General features: G+C 43.3%; 1 protein-coding gene across 3 annotated transcripts in view; it reads right to left on the bottom strand.

The window, feature by feature from the left end:
* Window positions 1-19,487, bottom strand: part of LOC139582860 (RAC-alpha serine/threonine-protein kinase-like) — a 66,964-nt gene extending 47,477 nt beyond the window's left edge. The window contains exon 1 of one of the 3 annotated variants that reach the window (XM_071413258.1): window positions 19,313-19,487. The gene's annotated coding sequence lies outside the window, so the exon portion shown is untranslated. Of the gene's footprint in view, window positions 1-18,216; window positions 19,027-19,312 lie in introns of those variants that run through there. The other 2 variants (XM_071413260.1, XM_071413259.1) reach the window with 2 other exon arrangements.
* Between the last annotated feature and the right edge of the window lie 6,068 nt (window positions 19,488-25,555).

A 25,555-nucleotide genomic window follows, 5' to 3' on the forward strand; every position in this document is an offset into this window, starting at 1 on the left:
TTTTTGCACCACGGACTGGTCTCAGACAATATTTTCCTGGACAGGCCGTTGAGGGGAGGTCACGATAAGGACCGGGACATCGATTAGGCCTATAAGTTTAGTATAGACGCTTTTTCATAACATTTTAGTTGAAGTAGGTCTAACGTGATGACATTATAAAATCAAAGTGCATATTTTATATATTTTCTCTTAATGACCATTTAATAAAAACACTAACTCACCATGTCGCTGAATCAGTGGGAGCCCTGAACTTGTTTCCCAGCAACAAGACGGTCCCATCTAGGGGTGATGGGAGACAGTGACTCCCTGTCCCTTATGTCCATACTCTGTAATTTCGTTTTGGTTGCAGTCATTGCGGAAAACCGCAGAGATAGGATGTTGGAAATGGAAGTAACGTTTTCAGTATGTTTGTGACTCAGGATATTCTGCCTTGATTTTAATCCAGAACGTCGGCAGAGATGAAGTTCTCAAACATAATTAAGGCCACCGTCATTTGCAACCTCAAGGAGTTGATCTTCTTCCTGCACGGACATGGACGATTCACCTGGGACATTCACAAATGGGTCGTGGATCCATTCCTTCGCACTTCGTGGGTCTTTGGCAGTTGGGAAGTAACGCTCAAACTCCATTGACAGCGAAGCTAGGTGATCACACACCAGCTGGGAGAAAAACAGCCCTGTCTCAGTCTCTCCCAAAATCCCCGCTAATGTTTAGAACATGACAAATATGCTCCGGTCTACTCCCCGTCTCCACAGTTCCAGTTTAGCTTTGAATGCAGCCACTTTATTTGCCAACTTAAAGATGGTTGTCATTCTCCCCTGAAGTAACAGATAGAGTTCATTGAGCAGGTTGAATATGTCACACAGGTAAGCGAGTTTTGCGACCCATTCCTCGTCATTGAAATGTGCTGCCAGTGGTGACTTTTTTTTCTTAAAGAAACCTCTGCAGCGGTCTCGTAACTCACACTCTGGCAAGCCATCTCCCCCTGGATAGCCATCTGACTTCTGTGTATAAGACAGTCCTTCTCAAATAGTGGGGGACGCCCCCCTGGGGGGGCTCGGAGCGATGCCAGGGGGGGGGGCGTGTGACCCCGGGGAACATGCTTTTTTTTGCCGCAGCGAGTAGGCTAATTTTTGCACCGAACAAGAGCACACAGCACAGAGCAGGAGATATGAAGTGCAGATAACAAACTTAAGAGACATCATGGAAAAATATTTAACAGGGATGAAAAGGCAGAGAGGGACGGAGATAATGAGACAAACGTAAGTCTCCCGAAAGCTAAGACGAGGAAATATGACGACGCGTATGTAGCGCTTGGCTTCACTGTGACTACGGTGGGAGACGAGGAAAGACCGGTATGTTTACTGTGTCTAAAAATGTTGGCAGCGGACAGCATGAAGCCAAATAAATTAAGGCGTCACTTAAAGACATTACACCCCAAACACGCTGATAAGCCGCTTGAGTTTCTTCAGTGAAAACGTGCCGAATATTGCTAACAATCGTCACGCTTCGTGAATGCTACTTCAGTAAACCAGCAAGCACTGTTAGCATCATATAAGGTGGCGTACCAAATTGCTCAGTGCAACAACAACAAAAACACTCCATAGCAGAGGAGCTGATACTGCCTGCAGCATTAGACATGGTCTCTGTCATGCTGGATGATGCAAGTGCTGCAAAAATAAAAACTATCCCTCTGTCCAATGACACTGTCGCCAGACATATAAATGACATTGCTGACGATCTTAAAGAACAGCTGGTAGATAAACTCAAAGACAAACGTTTTGCCTTACAGTTCGATGAAGCAACAAAGACTGTTTGTTTATCGCTTATGTACGTTTTGACATGACAAACTCCCTGTGTGAGGATCTACTTTTTTTTTTTAAATATGTCAGAGACAGAGCCACAGCTGAAGAGCTATTCAAAATGCTGGACTGCTTCCTGACTGAGAATGGGCTAAAGTGGGATAACTGCATTGGTGTTTGCAGTGATGGTGCACAGACCATGGCAGGGATGAGAAGGACTTCGGGCACTCAAGAAGGCCTCACCTAATGCTGAGTGGACACACTGTGTTATATACAGAGAAGCACTGGCATCAAGGCACCTTTCCTCTGAATTAAGTGAGGTTATGACTGACATTGTAGGTGTAGTCAATTTTATAAAGACCAGACCACTAAAAACAAGAGTCTTCTCTGCTATCTGTGAGATGGGAGCTGAACATCAAGCTGTGCTGTTTCACAGTGAAGCAAGGTGGCTGTAACGAGGAAAAGTCTTGTCCCGAGTTTGAGCTCAGAGAGCAGATAAGAATGTTTTCGGAGCAGGAGTATGACCTCGCAGAAAAACTGTGATGAGAACTTCCTGGCAAAACTGGCCTACCTGAGTGACATATTTGGAAATCTAAATGAACTAAATCTACAGCTTCAAGGGAAAGATAAACACCTCCCTCAGGTCACAGACAAGATCAGCTGTTTCACTCGAAAGCTTGCAATGTGGGGACGGCGACTTGAAGGAAATACTGATTCATTCGAGAACCTGCATGAATTTGTTGACACTACCGACTATGAGGCCACCTCAGTGATTCCATATATTAAAGGAGCATATTTCATCACTGATGGGATTCTTTAAAAAGTACTTCCCTGAAAACAGTTCTCTCTTTCTTTCTCTCTCTCTCGGAGGACCTGAGCCCTAGGACCATACGTCAGGACTACTGGGCATGATGACTCCTTGCTGTCCCCAGTCCACCTGGCCTTGCTGCTGTTCCAGTTTCAACTGTTCTGCCTGCAGTTATGGAACCCCTACCTGTCCCAGACCTGCTGTTTTCAACTCTTAATGATCGGCTATGAAAAGCCAACTGACATTTATTCCTGATTATTATTTGACCATGCTTGTCATTTATGAACATTTTGAACATCTTGGCCATGTTCTGTTATAATCTCCACCCGGCACAGCCAGAAGAGGACTGGCCACCCCTCATAGCCTGGTTCCTCTCTAGGTTTCTTCCTAGGTTTTGGCCTTTCTAGGGAGTTTTTCCTAGCCACCGTGCTTCTACACCTGCATTGCTTGCTGTTTGGGGTTTTAGGCTGGGTTTCTGTACAGCACTTCGAGATATTAGCTGATGTACGAAGGGCTATATAAAATAAACTTGATTGAATATGACTGGGTGAGAGATCCTTTCAATGCACCAGCTCCAACTGGTTTCAGCTCTGCAGAGGAGGACCAGTTCATTGATATGACGTCTGACTCCACATTGAGACTGAGGTTCACATCACAGACACTGAGTGAATTCTGGCTGAGTGTAGAGAGGCAGTATCCACTCTTTGGGCAGAGGGCCATGAGCATTCTTCCTTTTGCAACATCTTATCTTTGTGAGATGGCTTCTCTGCTGTTGCTGCACTGAAGACCAAGTACAGGACCCAGCTAAACATTGAGCAGGAGCTGAGAGTTGCAGTATTATGCTTCAAACCCCACTTCGAAAAGCTGTACTCTGCAAAACGTGCTCATTGTAGCCATTAATCCTGACTTCCTCATTTTTTTTATTTTTTTTTTATCAGCACAAATTGTTTTATTCATTTTTGTTTTATAGGTCAAAGTGTTTCATATATTGTGCTCCTGAGTTAATGTTGCTGATCAATTTAAGTATCAAATGGTCAAAAAATGTTTACAGTTTAAATAAGGCTTGAATTATTATTTATTTTTTTCAGGCAAATTGATGCACTTTGTCTTTTCTGTTACAGACTAAAAAACAATGTTAATAAAGTTATTCTTTGTTGTAAGTTGATCTATATTTTTCTTTAATGTTAATGTTAATAAGGATACAATGTTATGCAGAGGTGTACTTATAAACTGGCCTACCTGAGTGACATATTTGACACTCAACGTCAACAAAACAAAGGAGATGATTGTGGACTTCAGGAAACAGCAGAGGGAGCACCCCCCTATCCACATCGACGGGACAGTAGTGGAGAAGGTGGAAAGTTAAGTTCCTCGGGGTACACATCACGGACAAACTGAATTGGTCCACCCACACAGACAGCGTTGTGAAGAAGGCGCAGCAGCGCCTCTTCAACCTCAGGAGGCTGAAGAAATTCGGCTTGTCACCAAAAGCACTCACAAACTTCTACAGATGCACAATCGAGAGCATCCTGTCGGGCTGTATCACCGCCTGGTACGGCAACGGCTCCGCCCACAACCGTAAGGCTCTCCAGAGGGTAGTGAGGTCTGCACAACGCATCACCGGGGGCAAACTACCTGCCCTCCAGGACACCTACACCACCCGATGTCACAGGAAGGCCATAAAGATCATCAAGGACAACAACCACCCAAGCCACTGCCTGTTCACCCCGCTATCATCCAGAAGGCGAGGTCAGTACAGGTGCATCAAAGCAGGGGCCGAGAGACTGAAAAACAGCTTCTATCTGAAGGCCATCAGACTGTTAAACAGCCACCACTAACATTTAGCGGCCGCTGCCAACATACTGACTCAACTCCAGCCACTTTAATAATGGGAATTGATGGAAGTTATGTAAAAATGTACCACTACATTTTCAGCCACTTTAAACAATGCCACTTAATATAATGTTTACATACCCTACATTACTCATCTCATATGTATATGTATATACTGTACTCTATATCATCTACTGCATCTTGCCATCTTTATGTAATACATGTATCACTAGCCACTTTAAACTATGCCACTTTATGTTTACATACCCTACATTACTCATCTCATATGTATATACTGTACTCTATACCATCTACTGCATCTTGCCTATGCCGTTCTGTACCATCACTCATTCATATCTTTATGTACATATTCTTTATCCCTTTACACTTGTGTGTATAAGGTAGTAGTTGTGGAATTGTTAGGTTAGATTACTTGTTGGTTATTACTGCATTGTCGGAACTAGAAGCACAAGCATTTCGCTACACTCGCATTAACATCTGCTAACCATGTGTATGTGACAAATAAAATTTGATTTTATAACAATTTTATAGACAAATTATACTATTTACAGTCGCGGCTGAGAGTTGGGGGGCGCGAAATGTTTACTTCTTCCTAGGGGGGGGGGGGGCGTAACAGAAAATAATTGAGAAGCACTGGTATAAGAGAAGGCATTTGTGCTCTGCGTCCATTTCCTCACAAAGCTGCCCAAACAGAGGTGAGTTAAGGGCATGTGCTTTGACGTGATTGATAACTTTAATAACATCATTCAATACAACGTTCAAGTCAGGTGACATTTTTCGGCTAGCCAGCATTTCTCTGTGAATAGCAATGCGCAGACTCACATTCAGGCGCAACCTCTAACCCGGGTAGTAAAACCAGACAACCATCCAGTCACGGCAGCAGCCCCATCCGTGCATACGCCAACACATGACCAATCCAATTTTCCTGACATGTAATCATCCAAAGACTTGAATAGTTCTGCGGCCGTTGTGTTAGTCGGCAGGGACAGCACACACACAACATATCCTCATGCACATCATCCTGAAATATATATATATATATATATCGCACAAACAGGCAGTATTGCCTTGTGGTCGACGTCGGTAGATTCGTCAACCTGGATTGCATACCATGGTGACTCGTTAAGCCTCTAACAATTGCGCCTCAACGTCCTCTGCTATTTCATCAATTCGCATCAATTTATTGCTATAGCCCATAGAAACACATTGAATAACATTCAAAAATTGCAAAACAGTCAAAAAATGTATCCTAGGAACAAGGTTTTGAAGTGTCTGTCCTACAGTGCCTTCAGAATATACTCATACCCATCACCTTAATCCACATTTTATTGTGTTACAGCCTGAATTAAAAAAGGATTAAATATATAAAACGCAACACATAAAGTGTTGGTCCCACGTTTCATAAGATTAAATAAAAGATCCCAGAAATGTTCAATACAAACAAAAAGCTTCTCTCAAATTGTTACAAATTTGTTTACATCCCCGTTAGTGATAATTTCTCCTTTGCCAAGATAATCCATCCACCTGACAAATGTGGTATATCAAGAAGCTGATTAAAACATGATCATTACACCTTGTGCTGGGAACAATAAAAGACCACTAAAATGTGCAGTTTTGTCACAACACAATGCCACAGATGTCTCAAGTTAAGGGAGCATGCAATTGCCATGCTGACAGCAGGAATGTCCACCAGGGCTGTTGCCATAGAATTGAATGTTCATTTCTCTACCATAAGTCGCCTCCAACTTAATTTTAGAGAATTTGGCAGTACATCCAACAGGCTTCACAACTGCAAACCACGGCAGCCGAAGACCTCCACAGGTATAAGCTACGGACAATGAACACAAATGCATTTTATTGATGGCAATTTAAAAATGCACAGAGATGCCGTGATGATACTGCAAATTGTTGTGCCATTCATTTTTTACCTTTATTTAACCAGGTAGGCCAGTTGAGAACAAGTACTCATTTACAACTGCGACCTGGCGCCATAACCTCATGTTTCAGGATGATAATGCAAGGCCCCATGTCGCAAGGATCTGCACACAATTTCTGGAAGATGAAAATGTCCCAGTTCTTCAGTGGCCTGCATACTCACTAGACATGTCACCCATTGAAAATTTTTGGGATGCTCTGGATCGGCGTATAAAACAGCATGTTCCAGTTCACGCCCATAACCAGCAACTTTGCACACCCGTTTAAAAGAGTGGGACAAAATTCCACAGGCCACAACGAACAGCTTCAGCAGCTCTATGCAATGGCGATGTCGCGCTGCATGAGGCAAACATTTCTTCTTTTTTTTTTTTTTCTGTGACCAATAGGATGCATATCTGTATTCCCAGTCTTCTGAATTCCATAGATTTAGGGCCTAATTTATTTATTTCAATTGACTGATTTCTTTATGAAAATCAGTATAATCTTTGAAATTGTTGCGTTTTATATATTTTTGTTCCGTGTAGATTATTATTATTTTTATTCTGCACCCATCAACAAACAATACCCAATAATGAAAAACATGTTTTAGGGAAGGTGTCTCCTCATTAGTCAGCATGTGTTCCACCTACGCCGGGATGTCCATCTTGTTAGTTGGAAGGAGTTTTCACCTGTGTTGGCACAGATATTTAAGAGCTGCTGGCCCAGCGCTCCAGTTGTCTTGAGATGTAGGGTTAAGACCTTTAAGTTGGCTATCTAGACAATCCTTTATCTGATATTCCTTGTTTTCGTTTTGCTCCACTGTTTGGTTTGTTTCCTGTCTAAGTCTGGTGTGTTTTTTTTGGGGGGGGGGGGGGGGGGGGGGTGCTGCTATGGTGACCAGTGAGCTGAGAAGTCTTTGCTAGGTAAAGCCCCGCCTTACAGATGACCTGGAGCCAGTGGGTTTGGCGACGAATATGAAGCGAAGGCCAGCCAACGAGAGCATACAGGTCGCAGTGGTGGGTAGTATATGGGGCTTTGGTGACAAAACTGATGGCACTGTGATTGCAAATTGGATGCAGTCTGAGTAGAGTGTTGGAGGCTATTTTGTAAATGACATCGCTGAAGTTAAAGATCGGTAGGATGGTCAGTTTTACGAGGGTATGTTTGGCAGCATGAGTGAAGGATGCTTTGTTGCGAAATAGGAAGCCGATTCTAGATTTAATTTTGGATTGGAGATGCTTAATGGGAGTCTGGAGAGTTTACAGTCTAATCAGACACCTAGGCATTTGTAGTTGTCCAGATATTCTAATTCAGAACCGTCCAAAGTAGTGATGCTGGACGGGCGGGCAGCAATTGGTTGAAGAACATGCATTTAGTTTTACTTGCATTTAAGGCCACAGAAGGAGAGTTGTATGGCATTGAAGCTCGTCTGGAGGTTGACAGTGTCCAAAGAAGGGCCAGAAGTATACAGAATGATGCCGTCTGCGTAGAGGTGGATCAGAGAATCACCAGCAGCAAGAGCGACATCATTGATGTAAAGAGCGTCGTCCCGAGAATTGAACACTGTGGCACCCCCATAGAGACCGCCAGAGGTCCGGACAACAGGCCCTGCGATTTGACACACTGAACTCTATCTGAGAAGTAGTTGGTGAACCAGGCGAGGCAGTCATTTGAGAAACCAAGGCTGTTGAGTCTGCCAATAAGAATGTGGTGATTGACAGAGTCGAAATCCTTGGCCAGGTTGATGAATACAGCTGCACAGTATTGTCTCTTATCGATGGCGGTTATGGTATCGTTTTGGACCTTGAGCATGGCTGAGGTGCACCCATGACCAGCTCAGAAACCAGATTGCATAGTGGAGAAGGTACAGTGGGATTTGAAATGGACGGTGATCTGTTTGTTGACTTGGCTTTCGAAGACCTTAGAAAGGCAGGGTAGGATAGATATAGGTCTGTAGCAGTTTGGGTCTAGAGTGTCTCCCCCTTTGAAGAGGGGATGGCCGCGACAGCTTTCCAATCTTTGGGAATCTCAGACGATACAAAAGAGGTTGAACAGGCTAGTAATAGGGGTTGCAACAATTTCAGCAGATCATTTTAGAAAGAGAGGGTCCAGATTGTCTAACCCTGCTGATTTGTAGGGGTACAGATTTTGCAGCTCTTTCAGAACATCAGCTATCTGGATTTGGGTGAAGGAGAAATGGGGGAGGCTTGGGCAAGTTGCTGTGGGCGGTGCAGGGGTGTTGGCCAGGTGGAAAGCGTGATTCGCATCTAGCGTGTGAGTGCCATTTCTCAAACTGAGTGATAATTAGTACAACGATTAAATTGGGCTCAACTTTGAGAGTTCGAAGACCAGAATTATAAACTTTGAAACAACTGGTTTCTAGTAGGCTACAGAATTAGAGTAGGGACGTTTCTCAACCTCCAGCAGTAGGCTCAAACAAGCCGGTTCCTCTACACAGTCAGAGGCCTGTCACAGACTGACCAGCAGCTGACTAGCCTCCTTATTTCTGTTTAGAAAACACATTTGAATGTCAAAACTGTGCAGGGAAAGCACTTATGTTGATGCAACATAAATCACCCCAAGAACACCTCCAGAACCACTTTCATATTTCAATTGAGAAAATGTGTTCCCAGATGATGAAAGGGGGCCTTGCCTGAAAGTTTGGGAAGCACTGATTTAGGTCATGATTAGCACAAATACAGATGCTTCAGCCTATTTATTCATCGTCACTAAGCTGTATCAGTTGGGATACAGGTGATAATGCTAAATAACACAACCAGCCTGATAATATGGAGCAATATGTTATTAGGCACAATTTGAGGGGACATGTATATTTTAATGGTGTCATTTTTTTATTTTATTAGAGTAGAAAAGTCAACAGGGTTGCATTCAGTAGGGAAAAAAACTTGGACCAACAGTTTAAAGTAATACTGAATTTGGGATTTCAGTTGTGGTTAGGCTATATTGACCAAATTATCAGGAAGGTTTTGGATGCATTTTCCCTTCAGAAATACCAGAAACAGTAATTTACCAGCTATTTCTTAAAACATTTTATATCCTGGGTGGGGTGGAGGCATGCCACCGGATGCCCCTGAAAGTGATTTGACCCCGGAACCCATTGACCCTGACACCCCCAATATGCAACACAAAGTTACGCCCTTGCCTGTGTTAGCTTTTAAATTATATCAATCTCAACGGTTTATATTTTCCAGTGAAGACAGTACGGTCAGGTATGCAAAATGGGTCACTTTCTGGGCACTTCTACAATGGGCAAATACTGTATGTAAGGAAGGTTTCATTCAAATCAAAAAGGAGTGCTGTCAAGAAGTGACTGAATTCAAAAGGATTTACCCTTATACCACTCACACACAGCAAGAGGTACGGGGCACCAAGTCTAGAACCCTGAACACCATATACCCACCAAGCCATAAGACTGCTAAAAAGCTAATCAAATGGCTACCCGCTGCTGCTACTAGTACTATATCTATCCTGTTGCCTACTCACTTTAACCCTACCGATATGTACATAGCTACCTCAATTACCTCACACCCTGCACAGCAACTCGGTACTGGTACTCCATCTATATAGCAATGATATTTTAACACCTCGTCAACATTTCCATTTTTTCCCCTTATTTCTCTAACTCTGCATTGTAGAAAAATGACCAGTATTTAAGCATTTCACTGTTAGTCTACACCGTTATTTAAAAAGAATGTGACAAATAAAAATGTATTTGACACAGCCAGGCCAGAATCTGCAGATGGTAGATGCTGTGACTGATCCAGTGTGTACAACGCAAAGGCTGAGAGGACTTTTGAGTGGCATCGCCCTTAGTCCTAACAAGTCATACATGTAGCAGCTGTTTCTGCCAGGTACAGTTCCTAACAGGTAGAGTTCCCTAGGTACATTCCACCAAATGGGTGAAATTATGCAAGTTAGTCAGCCAAGTTGCCCATACTAGACCTATTTTGGTTAACGTTCTGTTCCATTACCAGCCAGGCGTTCACTGACCATGCATGTTGATGATCCTTTACCATCTATTACACAGTATTCTAACTAAGATCCCCAACCCTGTGTCGTGTTAAGAGTATAAACGTTTCCGGCGTTCGTGTGGTTTCCAATTATGTCAGACATAAAAATAAAACAGAATCATTCGTCAGATCCAATTGATACAAAAACGTAACAAAAGTAAATTATGTAATGAGTGTGAAGGTAATTCCCGTTAAAAGTAGTTTGAAAAGAGGCTGTCAATATCATTTGTTAAATCGTTCACATTCAGCAGGCTGTCAAATCTTTGCATTAATCACTAATGTTCGGAACAGGCTGAGCGAAAGGGAACAATGAGTGGGTGAGGGAGTATAGACGGAGCATTTACAGGACCGAAATATAAAAAACACATTTCCAGATCCATCCCTTGAATTGTAATGCATCCGGACAGAGGGGCTCACCTCTGAATTATAGCTTTTAGAGTGTTTGTTTTATGTTAGTTAACTAAGCAACCACCATCACCCCTGGTTTCGAATGGTCCACCTTGACGAGTGTGAACATTATGGCTGGGGATTGCCAGGGACCTCACAAAACGATTTCAAAATACTTAAGTGCCGATACAATGTGTTGCGATTCTCAAAGTATTGCGATTCAATACTGTGATTTTATTACGATTTGATGTTGCAAACATATTGCTCACTATATGTCTGCTGCAGAGAGACAAGAAAGTTTCGATCAGTCAGGCAAAAGTGCTGAAAACATGTTGGCTCACTATTTAAATAGAAGCTATAGGATCAGAAATACCGGAGTTTTGACTAGTGCTAGCTAACACCAATTAAAAAAGACAAATATTACACATAAATATATAGAGGCATGCAGAAGCCAACTCAAGCTCTGTACTACATCACCATTCACCTCCCAGATTTTGTAACAAATGCGGTGGGCTCTGTATAGCCCCTTATTGGCATGATTGTTTGATCGTAGGTGGGGGCGTTACATCCTGTATAAACACAAACTCACTTCCCTGACAACAGCTCTGCACTGCTCCATGAAGCGCAAGAAGTATGAAAGCCCCCCGACTTCTGCTGAGGCCATTCTTACCCTGACTTCTGCTGAGGCCATATCACCGTAAATGCTGCATGGCCAATGCAGACGTCGGATTGACCATGCGCCCCCGATGCACTTCTCTCCAGAATGCACCCTCTCCAAAATTGTGCACATTCATTGTGTGAATTGATTTCGTTTGATCGTTAAGTGTAGATCAATTTCCCCATTACATTTACCATTAATTCCTATTCTACAATGTTTGTTACGGTTATTTATTTTAATGCATTCAATATGATATAGTCTTCATGTTCTCATTGTCGGAGTGGACACTTGTGAGAAACAAGTTTGTTTATTTAATTCCATTGACAAGTTCTGTCAATTGAGTCATTATCTTTTGTTTGGAGCACTCCTGTTAATGTTGAATAAGGACACCCAAGTCATAGACTGTTCTGCTACCGCCCGGCAAACAGTACCAGAGCGCCAAGTCTAGGTCCAAAAGGCTCCTTAACAGCTTCTACCCCAAGCCATAAGGTAGCAGAACAATTAATCAAATGGCCACCCAGACTATTTACATTGGACCCCCGTTTGTTTTTACACTGCTGGTACTCTTTATCAATGCATAGTCACTTTAACCCTGTTTGTTTGCGTCGAAGTAGCTGTCCTTGTACCTAGCATCAAGCATGGTGGCGACACTAAAGAGGCTCAGAGAGAATGCCAAATAATCGCTTGTTCATAGCCTCTAGTAGAGTACTTTTGCAAGTTAACCCCATGGTCTGTGTCGGCAGTTGTCGAGCAGGCGTTTCAAAACCATGACAGAGGGTATCACGTCTGCTGCAGACGCAGTTGATGAGCTTATTTCTTGAGTCAGTTGTTTGAATGGAGCTAGGAGTGTGTTCATGTTGTCAGTGAGTCTCCACAAGTTTGTACTGACTGTTGAAGGTAACTCAGTCAGCTGCGTACATGCCAAGCACTTGTTTTTGTTCCAGCAGGCTCTCCATGTAAAAGGTACTGTTCCATCTGGTGGAAACATCTTGCTTAAGCCTTTTCATTTTCACTCCAAGCTGCTTCTGTATTGCTTGCAGGCAGCTGTATGCGTTTAAAATGACCCACCATCTTCCTACCTGTTGCCACTATGCTGCGTTGGGCCAAAACACCTTCGTTCACAGCCAGTTGCAGCGTGTGCCATGCATGGCAAACTGGCGACTCTCCCAAAGCCTTTGTCATGTTACGTGCATTATCACGTAGCACAGCATGTACTTCGTTCTTGGGGATTTTCCAAGTGTTAAACATGTTCTCAAATGCCATTGAAATGGCAGCAGCGGTATGAGAACCAGCACATTCTTGAGCATGCAAGACAGCTTTCCTCAGTACGAAATCCTCGTCGACCCACTGTGCTGTCAGATTCAGCACGCTCATGGGGCTGACGTCGCTGGTCCAAATGTCAGTCGTGAAGCTAATAGCAGTGACGCCCATAGCAAGTAGCTCATGGTTGTGCGTTTCAACAATACTGTAACTCCGGTAGGGCAACATCTGAAAAATAGCGGCTACTTGCTAGTGTGTACCGGGGCTCGAGGTGCTCGACCAGTCGGCGAAAGCCAACATCATCCACGACAGAGAAGGGTTGATTGTCAAGGGCAATGAATTCCATTATCTTGGCGTTAATGGATTTCACCTTAGTTGTCTCGCTGAAATTCTTACTCTTTCAAATGACTGCTCGACTTGAACTTGTTGGAAGTGTGCGCTTAGTTTTTCTGCTCTTGTTCTAAGTAGTCGCTGAACGTCTGGGGGTGAAGCACTTTCAAATGAGTATTCAGGTTTGTGGTATTGAAAGATATCACTTTCTCCCCTCAGGAAATAATAGCATCAAATGCTACATATGACCTTTTTGTTAAATTCCTTTGAAACTTCAAAATAGAGCGACGCAGTAGGCTGTGTTAGGAATGCTGTGTTGCACGTGTAGCGCTGTATTTTTTTGTTGCATCATTACATCAGCTACCTACGTTACAGGTATGCATGTCAGCTTTGACAGTGTTAAACTATACGTAGGGCCGATGCCGGCATTTTTAGCAAATATCGTCCGATTCCAATATGCTTACCGATATATTGTGTATCCCTAGTTTGAACTACACTCAGCAAATAAAGAAACGTCCCTTTTTCAGGACCCTGTCTTTCAAAGATAATTTGTAAAAATCCAAATAACTTCAGATCTTCATTGTAAAAAGGTTTCAACACTGTTTCCCATGCTTTTACAATGAATCATAAACAAATAATGACCATGCACCTGTGGAACGGTCGTTAAGACACTAACAGCTTAGATGGTAGTCAATTAAGGTCACAGTTATGAAAACTTAGGCCACTAAAGAGGCCTTTCTACTGACTCTGAAAAACACCAAAAGAAAGATGCCCAGGGTCCCTGCTCATCTGCGTGAACGTGCCTTAGGCATGCTGCAAGGAGGCATGAGGACTGCAGATGTGGACAGGGCAATAAATTGCAATGTCCGTACTGTGAGACGCCTAAGACAGCACTACAGGGAGACAGGACGGACAGCTGATCTTCCTCACAGTGGCAGACCACGTGTAACAATACCTGCACAGGATCGGTACATCCGAACATCACACCTGCGGGACAGGTACAAGATGGCAAAAACTACTACCCGAGTTACACCAGGAATGCACAATCCCTCCATCAGTGCTCAGACTGTCCACAATAGGCTGAGAGAGGTTGGACTGAGGGCTTGTGGGCCTGTTGTAAGGCAGGTCCTCACCAGACATCACTAGCAACAACATCGCCTATGGGCACAAACCCACCGTTGCTGGACCAGACCGGACTGGCAAAACGTGTTCTTCACTGACGAGTCGCGGTTTTGTCTCACCGGGGGTGATGGCCGGATTCGCGGGTATCGTTCTCTCACGTCACCCCGCTCCTCCGCTCTCTCCACTGGCTTCCAGTTGAAGCTCGCATCCGCTACAAGACCATGGTGCTTGCCTACGGAGCTGTGAGGGGAACGGCACCTCCGTACCTTCAGGCTCTGATCAGGCCCTACACCCAAACAAGGGCACTGCGTTCATCCACCTCTGGCCTGCTCGCCTCCCTACCTCTGAGGAAGTACAGCTCCCGCTCAGCCCAGTCAAAACTGTTCGCTGCTCTGGCACCCCAATGGTGGAACAAACTCCCCCACGACGCCAGTTCAGCGGAATCAATCACCACCTTCCGGAGACACCTGAAACCCCACCTCTTTAAGGAATACCTAGGATAGGATAAAGTAATCCTTCTAACCCCCCCCCCCCCCCTTAGAGTTAGATGCACTATTGTAAAGTGGTTGTTCCACTGGACATCATAAGGTGAATGCACCAACTTGTAAGTCGCTCTGGATAAGAGCGTCTGCTAAATGCCTTAAATGTAAATGTAATGTAAATGAAGGAATGTGTGTTACACCGAGATCTGTACTCTGGAGCGGGATCGAGTTGGACGTGGAGGGTCCGTCATGGTCTGGGGCGGTGTGTCACAGCATCATCGGACTGAGCTTGTTGTCATTGCAGGCAATCTCAACGCTGTGCATTACAGGGAAGACATCCTCCTCCCTCATGTGGTACCCTTCCCGCAGGCTCATCCTGACATGACCCTCCAGCATGACAATGCCACCAGCCATACTGCTCATTCTGTGCGTGACTTCCTGCAAGACAGGAATGTCAGTGTTCTGCCATGGCCAGTGAAGAGCCCAGATCTCAATCCCATTGAGCACGTCTGGGACCTGTTGGATCGGAGGGTGAGGGCTAGGGCCATTCCCCCCAGAAATGTCCTGGAACTTGCAGGTGCCTTGGTGGAAGAGTGGGGTAACATCTCACAGCAAGAACTGTCAAATCTGGTGCAGTCCATGAGGAGGAGATGCACTGCAGTACTTAATGCAGCTGGTGGCCACACCAGATACTGACTTACTTTTGACCCCCACCTTTGCTCAGATACACATTATTCTGTTAGTCACATGTCTGTGGAACTTGTTCAGTTTATGTCTCAGTTGTTGAATCTTATGTTCATACAAATATTTACACGTTAAGTTTGCTTTAAAAAAAACGCAGTTGACAATGAGCACGTAATTGTTTTTTGCTGAGTTTATAAAATCGAGCAAAGCCATGCAATCTCCATTGACAAACATTGGCAGTAGAATAGCCTTAATGAAAAGCTCAGTGATTTTCAAAGTGGCACCGTCATAGAAGGCCACCTTTCCAACAAGTCAGTTCATCAAATTTCTTCCCTGGTCAACTAAGTTCTGTTATTGTGAAGTGGAAACATTTAGGAGTAACAACAGCCCAGCCGCAAAGTGGTAGGCCACACAAGCTCACAGAACATGACCGAGTGCTGAAGAGCATAGGGCATACAAATCGTCTGTCCTCAGTTGCAACACTCACTACCGAGTTCCAAACTGTCTCTGGAAGCAACATCGGCACAATACTGGTTTGTTGTGAGCTTATTGAAATTGGTTTCCATGGTCAAGCAGCCGCACACAAGCCTAAGATCACCATGCGCAGTGCCAAGTGTTGACTGGAGTGGTGTAAAGATAGCCGCCATTGGACTCTGGAGCAGTGGAAGCGCGGTCTCTGAAGTGATGAATCACACTTCACCATCTGGCAGTCTGACAAATGAATCTGAGTTTGGCAGATACCAGGAGAACACTACCTACCCGAATGCATAGTGCCAACTGTAAAGTTAGATGGAGGAGGAATAGCTGTGCCACTAGAGATCCTGGAACAAGTCCAGGCTCTGTCGCAGCCGACCGTGACCGGGAAACCCATGAGGCGGCGCACAACTGGCTCAGCATCGTCCGGGTTAGGGGAGGGTTTGGCTGGCAGGGATGTTCTCAAGCACTAGCGACTCCTGTGGCGGGCCGGGCGCAAAGCACACTGACACGGACACCAGGTGTTTCCTCTGACACATTGGTGCGGCTAACTTACGGGTTAAGCGGGCATTGTGTCAAGAAGCAGTGCGGCTCGGCTGCGTTGCGTTTCAGAGGATGCACAGCTCTTGACCTTCGCCTCTCCCGAGTCCGTACGGGAGTTGCACCGATGGGACAAGACTAACTACCAATTGGATACCATGAAATTGGGGAGAAATAAAAAGGGTTAAAAATGTTTTTATAATAATTGTTTGTCAAGATCAGTGTGGAACAACTTGACTGGCCTGCACAGAGCCCTGACCTCAATCCTATCGAACACCTTTGGGATGTATTGGAATGCAGACTGCGAGCCAGGCCTAATCACCCAATATCAGTGCCCGACCTCATTAATGCTTGTGACTGAAGGGAAGCAAATCCCCGCAGTAACGTTCCAACATCTAGTGGAAAGCCTTCCCAGAAGAGTGCAGGCTATTATAGCAGCAAAGGGGGGGGGGGACCAACTCCATATTAATGCCCATGATTTTGTTATGAGACATTCGACGAGCAGGTGCCCACATACTTTTGGTCATGTAGTGTATATTTTCTAAATGGCATGTCATGACAAAGATGTGATGTCAAGTTCAACATCGTGAAAAACACTAATGCAGTATGATGGGTCATTTATAGCTCTCCAAAACCCAAGGGAGCTTACAGCCGTCTCCCTTTTGGGTTCTCAGATGAAGGTACCACAGCTGGCTCCATGAGAACTACAATCCCGATGTTCTGTTTTAACGTTTAGAAATGTGAATGATCCTCGCTTGTAATATGGTTTTAGAAACCTTTGGAACTTAACTTTCATACTAGCGAGAAATAATCTTTCAAATAGAAAAGATATATTTACTGTATGCAATTTAGCAACGTTTCACCTGAATGTAACAACCTCCAGCCGAGGTAAGACATGAGCTGTGTTCGAATACCTATAGTAAACATACTATATACTTAATGATTATATACACTACATACTATTTGTTCATTTTAGTATACCTTCTTCAGTTGAGCGTACTAGCGCTGCGCCTGTCTACAAGAAGTTGGTGTTGCTATGCAACCTCTTGCTAACTTGTTAGTATAACAAATTACTAGCTAGACATTTTACGCCTTCTGGTGAGTTCTTAAATTCAAACTAGAGTGCACTCTGGGCATTCGTAAATTCATTGTGTTTTCAGACTGTCCGTTTGTAAATTCAGAGAGTTGATCATTTTACTCACCCTAGCGGAGCTGGTTAGGCTGTTTTCCTGTTATCCAAAGCGTTGGTGACCAACTGCTGCTGGGAACAATTTAATTACGCTTTTTTGGCAATGTTTACTGACACCGGCACCTGAATGTCCAATGAGAACTCACAACGACTATACCACTTAGCTAAGAATGACGGGAATAATCAAGTCAATAAATGTTGGGTAGTTAGTGAGGAAGCATATAGTTAATATACGGCCTGGCAAGTTCGATGTAGGAGCCAACTAACGTTAGTATGCATGTTAGCCAGCTACCATCCTATGTGGTTCGTAAGGATAGCATAGCTAACAAATTGTCATCCAACATAACATGTAAGGTAACTTATTTGCAAAGTCAATACTTTATTATATTGCTCAACATTTTAACATTTGTCATAATTAGTTAAAGCAATGAATTTGTATCTGCTCTTTCACCATTGTCTTCAAACCTGAAGAAAAATAAATAAATAATTAAGAATTGCATTATGGGCCCTAAAAGCATAATATATTTGTATACTTCGTGTTTTGGCGAACGTAGTACGACATCCGGGAACTTTTGGCATACCAACTATATCCATACTATGACCAATGAGCATACTATATACTCAATTTACGTCACAAATAGTATGGTTAGTATGAGTATTCTAACACCACTATGCTCTCACCTTACATGCGCATTTCCATTGGACCATTCCATTTCTGGTTGGAAGCAGGTATTACTCAAAACACAAGCAGGTGCAATTCAGCTATCATGCATAGAGCAAATGTTAATTTAATATATACATGAAAATTCAGTTCCAAATGTGTGTCGCGTGCGAAGCATATTTGCGTTTGGACAGAAAATATTTTGGCCAGCGTTGGCGCATATCCCTCACAAGGTTAAAGGGGACGTCAAGAATAAGGGCTCGGTGGTTGCTTTTCATGAAATTAATTCTGTAATAAAATATTCATATTTTAATACAATGTTTGCGCCAATCTTTCAGGGTATATACAGTATTAGTATATGTGGATACAATGTTTCCACACTAAAGCAAAAAAAGTAAATACCATTGTTACATTGGGATTACAGTTGAACCAGAATCTGGGTTTACGGTAGACGTTACTATACACCCAGATTCTTGTTCAAGTATCACACGTGTTAGACTACTGAAAGAAAGAAAAAATGAATGCGCAGGTTCCTCTATGGTTCGGCAACAATGTAGAAATAATTCAATGGAACAACAACCAAGTCCCTCTTATTTCAATTTTGGCGTTAATAAAATAATTCAACAACCGTTTCAGCTAAATTAAAAGACAATAAATAGGCTGAGTTTCACAAGAAAACAACAGTATGAGGGGTGGGGGGGATTTGTGGACTAAAACACGGCGGATTTACTACAGTCCGTGCTGTAGCCAAATGAAACCAAGCGGCATGCAACCAATTTACTCATAACAATTCATGACAGAGTATCCGTACATATTACATTTAGTTTTTCCCCAACACCCTGCGTGACAGCAAAATAAAAAACGACTTTACAGCAATTATTTGTTAACTCTTCGGACACATGTAATACCCTGAGTTACTGTGGAAATGGGCAATGCGCCACACAACTAACTATATGTTACATACTTTAGGCATAACAATATATTTTGGCTCGTTTTTGACAGTTCAAGGCCTAGCAGAGCAGATTGGGTGAAGATATCCGCATCCCCACTGACTACAATGCGAACTACTACTATTTCTGACATGACTGAAACAAAACAATTTAAACAGAACTTTACCTTGACCAATTCGAACGTTATTAGGGGTCATTGTTTGGACTCTTTGACAACTTATCAGCATATTTGTCCATGCGTATTATTAGTTAATGTATCCTCATGCACTCAAAAGTCTAGTCGTTCTCCCATTAAACCAACCGAGCCTTATGTCCTCATAACATCCGAATCACCCCTGGGTCCTAAAGCCGACGTAGTGCTTATACCGTAACCCATAAAGAATGATAGAGGCCTCTAGTTACCAAAATGCTATTTTAGCATTGGCAGCAACATTGAGGGCTTCCACCATTTTAATGTAGTAAACTGGGTGGGATTTCTAATTTCATTGGCTGATCCCTCCCGGTGACCCTGTTGGATTCATGTCCAACCGGGACATAAGGAGGGATCAGCCAATCCTGAAGAAGAAAACTGACTACTTAAAAATGGAGATTGCCTCAATGACGCAGCGCATGCTGTCACAGACGCTATGATGGCACATATACAAAGATGAGTCCTCTATCTATCTCTATGCCGTAACCTCATTTGGCTTTTCCCCGTTTTAGAGTTCAATGTGTGCATTGCAGTTATATCAAGGAATGTGCAATTGTCACTCAAGATGCAAAATGACACGTTTTGTGGAACTGTGTTGAACGTTATATACGGGATGATTATGATGACAATTGAGAATCACACATTTTATTTGCCTATAATTGAATATTCAACTTAAAATGCAAGTGGATCTTTTTACAGTTTACTGTAGGCAGAAGCAACTTAATTTGTATCTACCAAATGTACTTATAACGCCATATTCTATCAATGATATTCTACCATTATTGCTATAATGATCAGTAGCCTAATACCCACTATGAGTCTATTTAATACCCGACGATGAGTCTATGATTGAATGCGTAAAAATGTCTAGATACCCATGAACATCAGCCTTGTTCGAACACTCATACGAACCGTACTATTTGTGACGTAAATTGAGTATATAGTATGCTTATTGGTCATAGCATGGATATAGATAGTATACCGAAAGTTCTCTGAAGTCGTACTAAATTCGTCAAAATACGAAGAACACAAGCAGTGGACACTATTTCCGTGCTTTTAGGGCCCATAATGCAATTCTTCAGAAAATGGGCGTGGTTTCACATCGTTTTCAGATTTGAAGAAAATGGCGATACAAATTCATTGCTTTAACTAATTATGACAAATGTTAGGAAAATGTTGAGCAATATAATAAAGGAATGACTTTTCAAATAAGTTACCTTACATGTTATGTTGGTTAGCTACGCTATCCTTACGAACCACATAGCATATCATTACAGCAGTATGTACCGGTATGTTAGCTAATTACCGTCCTAATGTTAGTTGGCTACTACATCGAACTTGCCAGGCGGTATATTAACTGTATGCTATCTAACTAACTACCCAACGTTTATTGGCTTGATTATTCATGGAATTTTTAGCTAAGTGCTATAGTAGTTCTGCGTTCTCAATGGGCATTGTTAATTCTGGCTATCTACATCGATTTCAGAGCACTCTTGTCTCGTCTGTGTGCCGGATCGCAGAATAACTGATGCATTTACAAACGCTCAACACCCATTGAATATGGCTGGTGTGAATTAACATTGGCCAAAAAGAGCGTAATTAAATTGTTGCCAGCAGCACACTTAGTAACCAATGATCTGCATAACATGAAAACAGCCTAACCAGCTCTGCTAGAGCGAGTAAAATGGTCAGAGAGGTGCTCTCTCATTTGTGTCTGGAAGTAGCTAGCTAACGTTAGCCAGTTAGCTTGGGTGCTTGACTGCCGTTGTGAGTTCAGAACCCTCGGATCAACCCTACTCCTTGGCCAGAGTGTCCAGTGTGTGCTCTCCGAGAGCGAAACGCTCTGAATTTACAAATGAACAATTTGACAACACTCTGGATTTACGAAAGCCCAGAGCGCACTCAGGCACTCCAGATTGAAATCATGAAACACCCGAAATCGTAAAATGTCTAGCTACATTTACATTTAAGTCATTTAGCAGACGCTCTTATCCAGAGCGACTTACAAAATTGGAAAGTTCATACATATTCATCCTGGTCCCCCCGTGGGGAATGAACCCACAACCCTGGGGTTGCAAGCGCCATGCTCTACCAACTGAGCTTGTTTTGCTAGCAAGAGGTTGCATAGCAACAGCATCAACTTCCGGTAGACAGGCGAAGCGCTAGTACGCTCAACTGAAAGGATACCTTCTTCTACGATGAGGTTCAGCGGTGGTTGGCATCCAATAAATGTTGCATTACCGCCACCTACTAGACTGGAATATAACTCCCTTATATAAATACTGTACTCCACTATTTAAATCTATTTAGTCCTATTTCAGGCAAACAGCCTGAAAGCATGGGACACTACCACTTAACGCACCTTCTGATGTCAAGTCTTGCACACCCAAATACCTCTCTGCAGCTGCCACAACAAACTCTATTTTCTGTGACTTACGTTCCATCCCTGCAGTACAGTTGATAACCATTACTATACATTCCAAAAATCCAATCTTACTGAAACATATATCACTTGTTGGTTTATCCCTCTGTACTGGTACAAATCTACTACTCACACCACTCCTCTCAGGATCCCTCCCCCTTGACCCATCTTCCTCTACTTCACTGCCTCAGCATATGACCACTTCTGCACTACTCTAACCCTGGAAACCTCAACCTGCCTCTCTCGCACTAGACATTTCTGATCCCCAGCCCCATGGGCACACCTACAATTAACACATACCACTACTTTCCCCAATGCTACCCATTCCTTTCTCTCATGCCCTTCTGCACACTTCTCACACCTAGGAACCTTCCTCCTACACACTGCTGCCACATGCCCATAAGCTTGACACCTGTAACAACGTAATGTAGTCGGCACAAAAGCTTGTACAGGATAACTTATATATCCTAACATCACCTGGTCGGGCAAAGACTCAACATCAAAACTCAAAAGAACAGACAATGACTCTTCTGTTTCTCCACTCACACCACCCTGTCTGCGTCACACCAAGCGATGAGCATCACAAACACTGGGAATCTTCTTCTTCAGTTGACCAGCTTTCACATTTACCGCTACCCCAGTAATCACTCCTTTCAATGATGCCCTTTTCTTGAGAGCAAAACAATTCACATCTATTGCCCCCATTCGTTTAACATGGAGCGTCTGCTCCCTCTGACCAGCAGAAACACATAATTATCACAAGACCACTTCTGGTTACCCTCACTGATTCCACAACACCCAACTCTGTTTTCACCCTGAAACCTCAAATGGATCAGCCAAAAGGCAAGGGTCCACTCTTTCCAAAAACTTCACTCCTACTGTCAGATTTATCTTTATCCTAACCCTCGGTGCAAGTCTCGGGCTCCGAGAACTTCACCACACCTACCACCTTCGATACTTTGCCCTCATTCACTTTCATTCTCCTCCTGTCTTCAACTGACTCTGCTTACACTTTCTACCATTCTTCTTTAACAAACCATCTCCTTTTTCCCCACCATTTTTAACCGACTCAAGCTCACCCTCTTCCTCCCTCTCTCTCTTAGACCTCCTCTGTCTCTCTTTTTCCCATCCGGCTATCTGGGCCCCCCCTCAGGATTCGGCTGGGACCGCTGTATACTACTACTGTAGTATACAGTATGTTAGTATGGGTATTCAAACACAGCTATAGTCTTGAGTTATGTCAGGTAATTACTTACAATATGCATTATAGCAAACCATTAGCTCTTCTTTCTTGATTGTAAAGAGACAACAACGCAAGCAGGGGCGTCGTTTCAGCTAAACAAACCTAGGGTATTGCAAATGACTCTGAATTTTTATCAAGTAGAAGCTCATTTATTGCATTTTTACTTCATTTAAAAACTCTAAAATGCCATTTAAAGAATAGCAAAAAAACATAAAAAATTTACTTCAGCCATTATCACCTTGGCTGCTGTAACTTCCTTCACCCCAGTCGATAGCGGACTTTACATTCTACAAACACGTCAGACAGCAATTCGCTGCTACTCACTAGCTCAGTACCGGGATCAAAAACTCTAGTTTAGTTTGATGTCAAACAGCAGTTATCTAGCCATCTATCTCCTCCACAGTTTTGAAAGAAAAGTTGTGCTGTTCTCTGCAGAGCTGTGTGGATGCCCAGTCCATAGTCCTAAAGCCAGCCAGCTGGGTTGCTTCCATAGCCACGGGGAGTAGGGGTGCTGCAGCACCCCCTGAAAAATCTGAAAATACCCTGATGAAAAAAGAATGCAGTTAGAGTGCAGTATATATCACATTAAGGTAAGACCCAAATGCAGACAACGTCGAAGTAACAACCGTTTATTAATCCAAAAGGGGCAGGCAAAAGACAGGTCAAGGGCAGGCAGGGGTCAGTAATCCAAATAGGTGGGGCAAAGGTACAGGATGGCAGGCAGGGTCAAGGCAGGCAGAAAAGGTCAAAACCGGGAAAACTAGAAAACAGGAACAATCGAGAGACAGGAACAGAGGGAAACCGGTGGTAGGCTTGACGAAACATAACGAACTGGCAACAGACAAACAGAGAACACAGGTATAAATACACAGGGGATAATGGGGAAGATGGGCGACACCTGGAGGGGAGTGGAAACAATCACAAAGACAGGTGAAACAGATCAGGGTGTGACAGTACTGCAATTATTGCGTCCAAAATACCACAGTCGACTGCAGTTACGACACTTTTACTGCAGTTTCAGAACGGCCAACTTTTTTTGTAAGGGTTAATAAAAAAATCACAGCACCCCCACCCCCAAACATCTTCCCGTGGCTATGGTTGCTGCATTAGCCTTTTAATCGGGATATAAATTATTTTAGTAGTCTATTTTTAATTGTTCGTGTTGAGCTAGGGTATGCCATACTGTGCCATACCCAATTGACACCTCTGAGCACAAGACCCATATCAACAGAGTGGTTCCTCAGGACACTGTTACCAAGATATCATGTCAGTGTGCCAGAGTGTCCCGGGCTCAGATAGGCCTCATCAGGCATCTGCACACTCACGGTACCCCAGACTCATCCCAAAAAATCATGTCATGGTGTGTGTGTGTGCCTACTAATAAGGTATTTGCCACATTGACAACACTTCAACACAGTTTCGATAAAATGCCTCTATGATGGTGGAGGTTTGGTGGTTAATTTTTCCCCACACAGGGGAAATCCCCTCAGAGCCCCAGCCGGTAAACAAGAAGTCAGTGCAGAGTGGGTCTGCCAGCAGGACAAAAGGCGTCCATTCAGCTGGCTCAATTATGAGAAACACACACAGCCGTGCTTCATGAGCTATTTGTTATTGAAAAACTACTAAGACACTTTTTAGTGTTCTGTGAAACTGCTTTGGTTCATTGACCTTATTTGGAGTAGCCTAATTATCTTGCTGTCAAAGCCTATAACTAGGCTACTGCTGTCAAAGGGACATTTCCAACTGATCAAAATGTGTTTTCAGTTTAGCTAATTATGTTTTCTCAGGCATGGAACTGTGGCCAGGGAAAGGACTATTTTGCTTTGTCAAATTCTTCTAAATTGTTATCAAAGATGACCCCTGCATCAAACAATTGTAATGTTTAACATGTTTTGTGATTTTTTTAGCAACAGGACATGGGCAAAACACAACATTTTGTACTTTCAAATCACACATGCAAATTGAGGAAAGTCATGATTGACAGATGAAAAGAAATTGAGGATAAAAATGTTGACTTTGGAAAAGAGTAGAAAGGCAGAGAAAGTTGGACCAAGAGTTTCTTTTTACACATATTTGGTATACACACACACACACACACACACACACACACACACACACACACACACACACACACACACACACACACACACACACACACACACACACACACACACACACACACACACACACACACACACACACACACACACACACACACACACACACACACACACTGCATCAGTCTGGCCATACAGTTAATAATAATTAGCAGACACTTTTATCCAATGCAACTTACAGCCATGTGTGCATACTGTAGCAGGCTCAAGGGTGTGGGGTTTCCTTCTTCGGGGAAATAGAGTAGAGTATATCACGTGTATTCCGTTTCTTTAGCAGGTTCACATGGTAAATCTGGGTCAGATGCCTACGTCCCGGCTGTCTAACCCTATAGTTAACTTCACCCACCTTCTCAATGACTTCGTATGGTCCGTTCCACCAGGCCAAAAACTGACATTCTGAGATGGGGACCAACACCAACACCTTTTTCCTGGCTGAA

Source organism: Salvelinus alpinus, chromosome 8, assembly GCF_045679555.1.
Source record: "Salvelinus alpinus chromosome 8, SLU_Salpinus.1, whole genome shotgun sequence".
Lineage (NCBI taxonomy): Eukaryota > Metazoa > Chordata > Actinopteri > Salmoniformes > Salmonidae > Salvelinus > Salvelinus alpinus.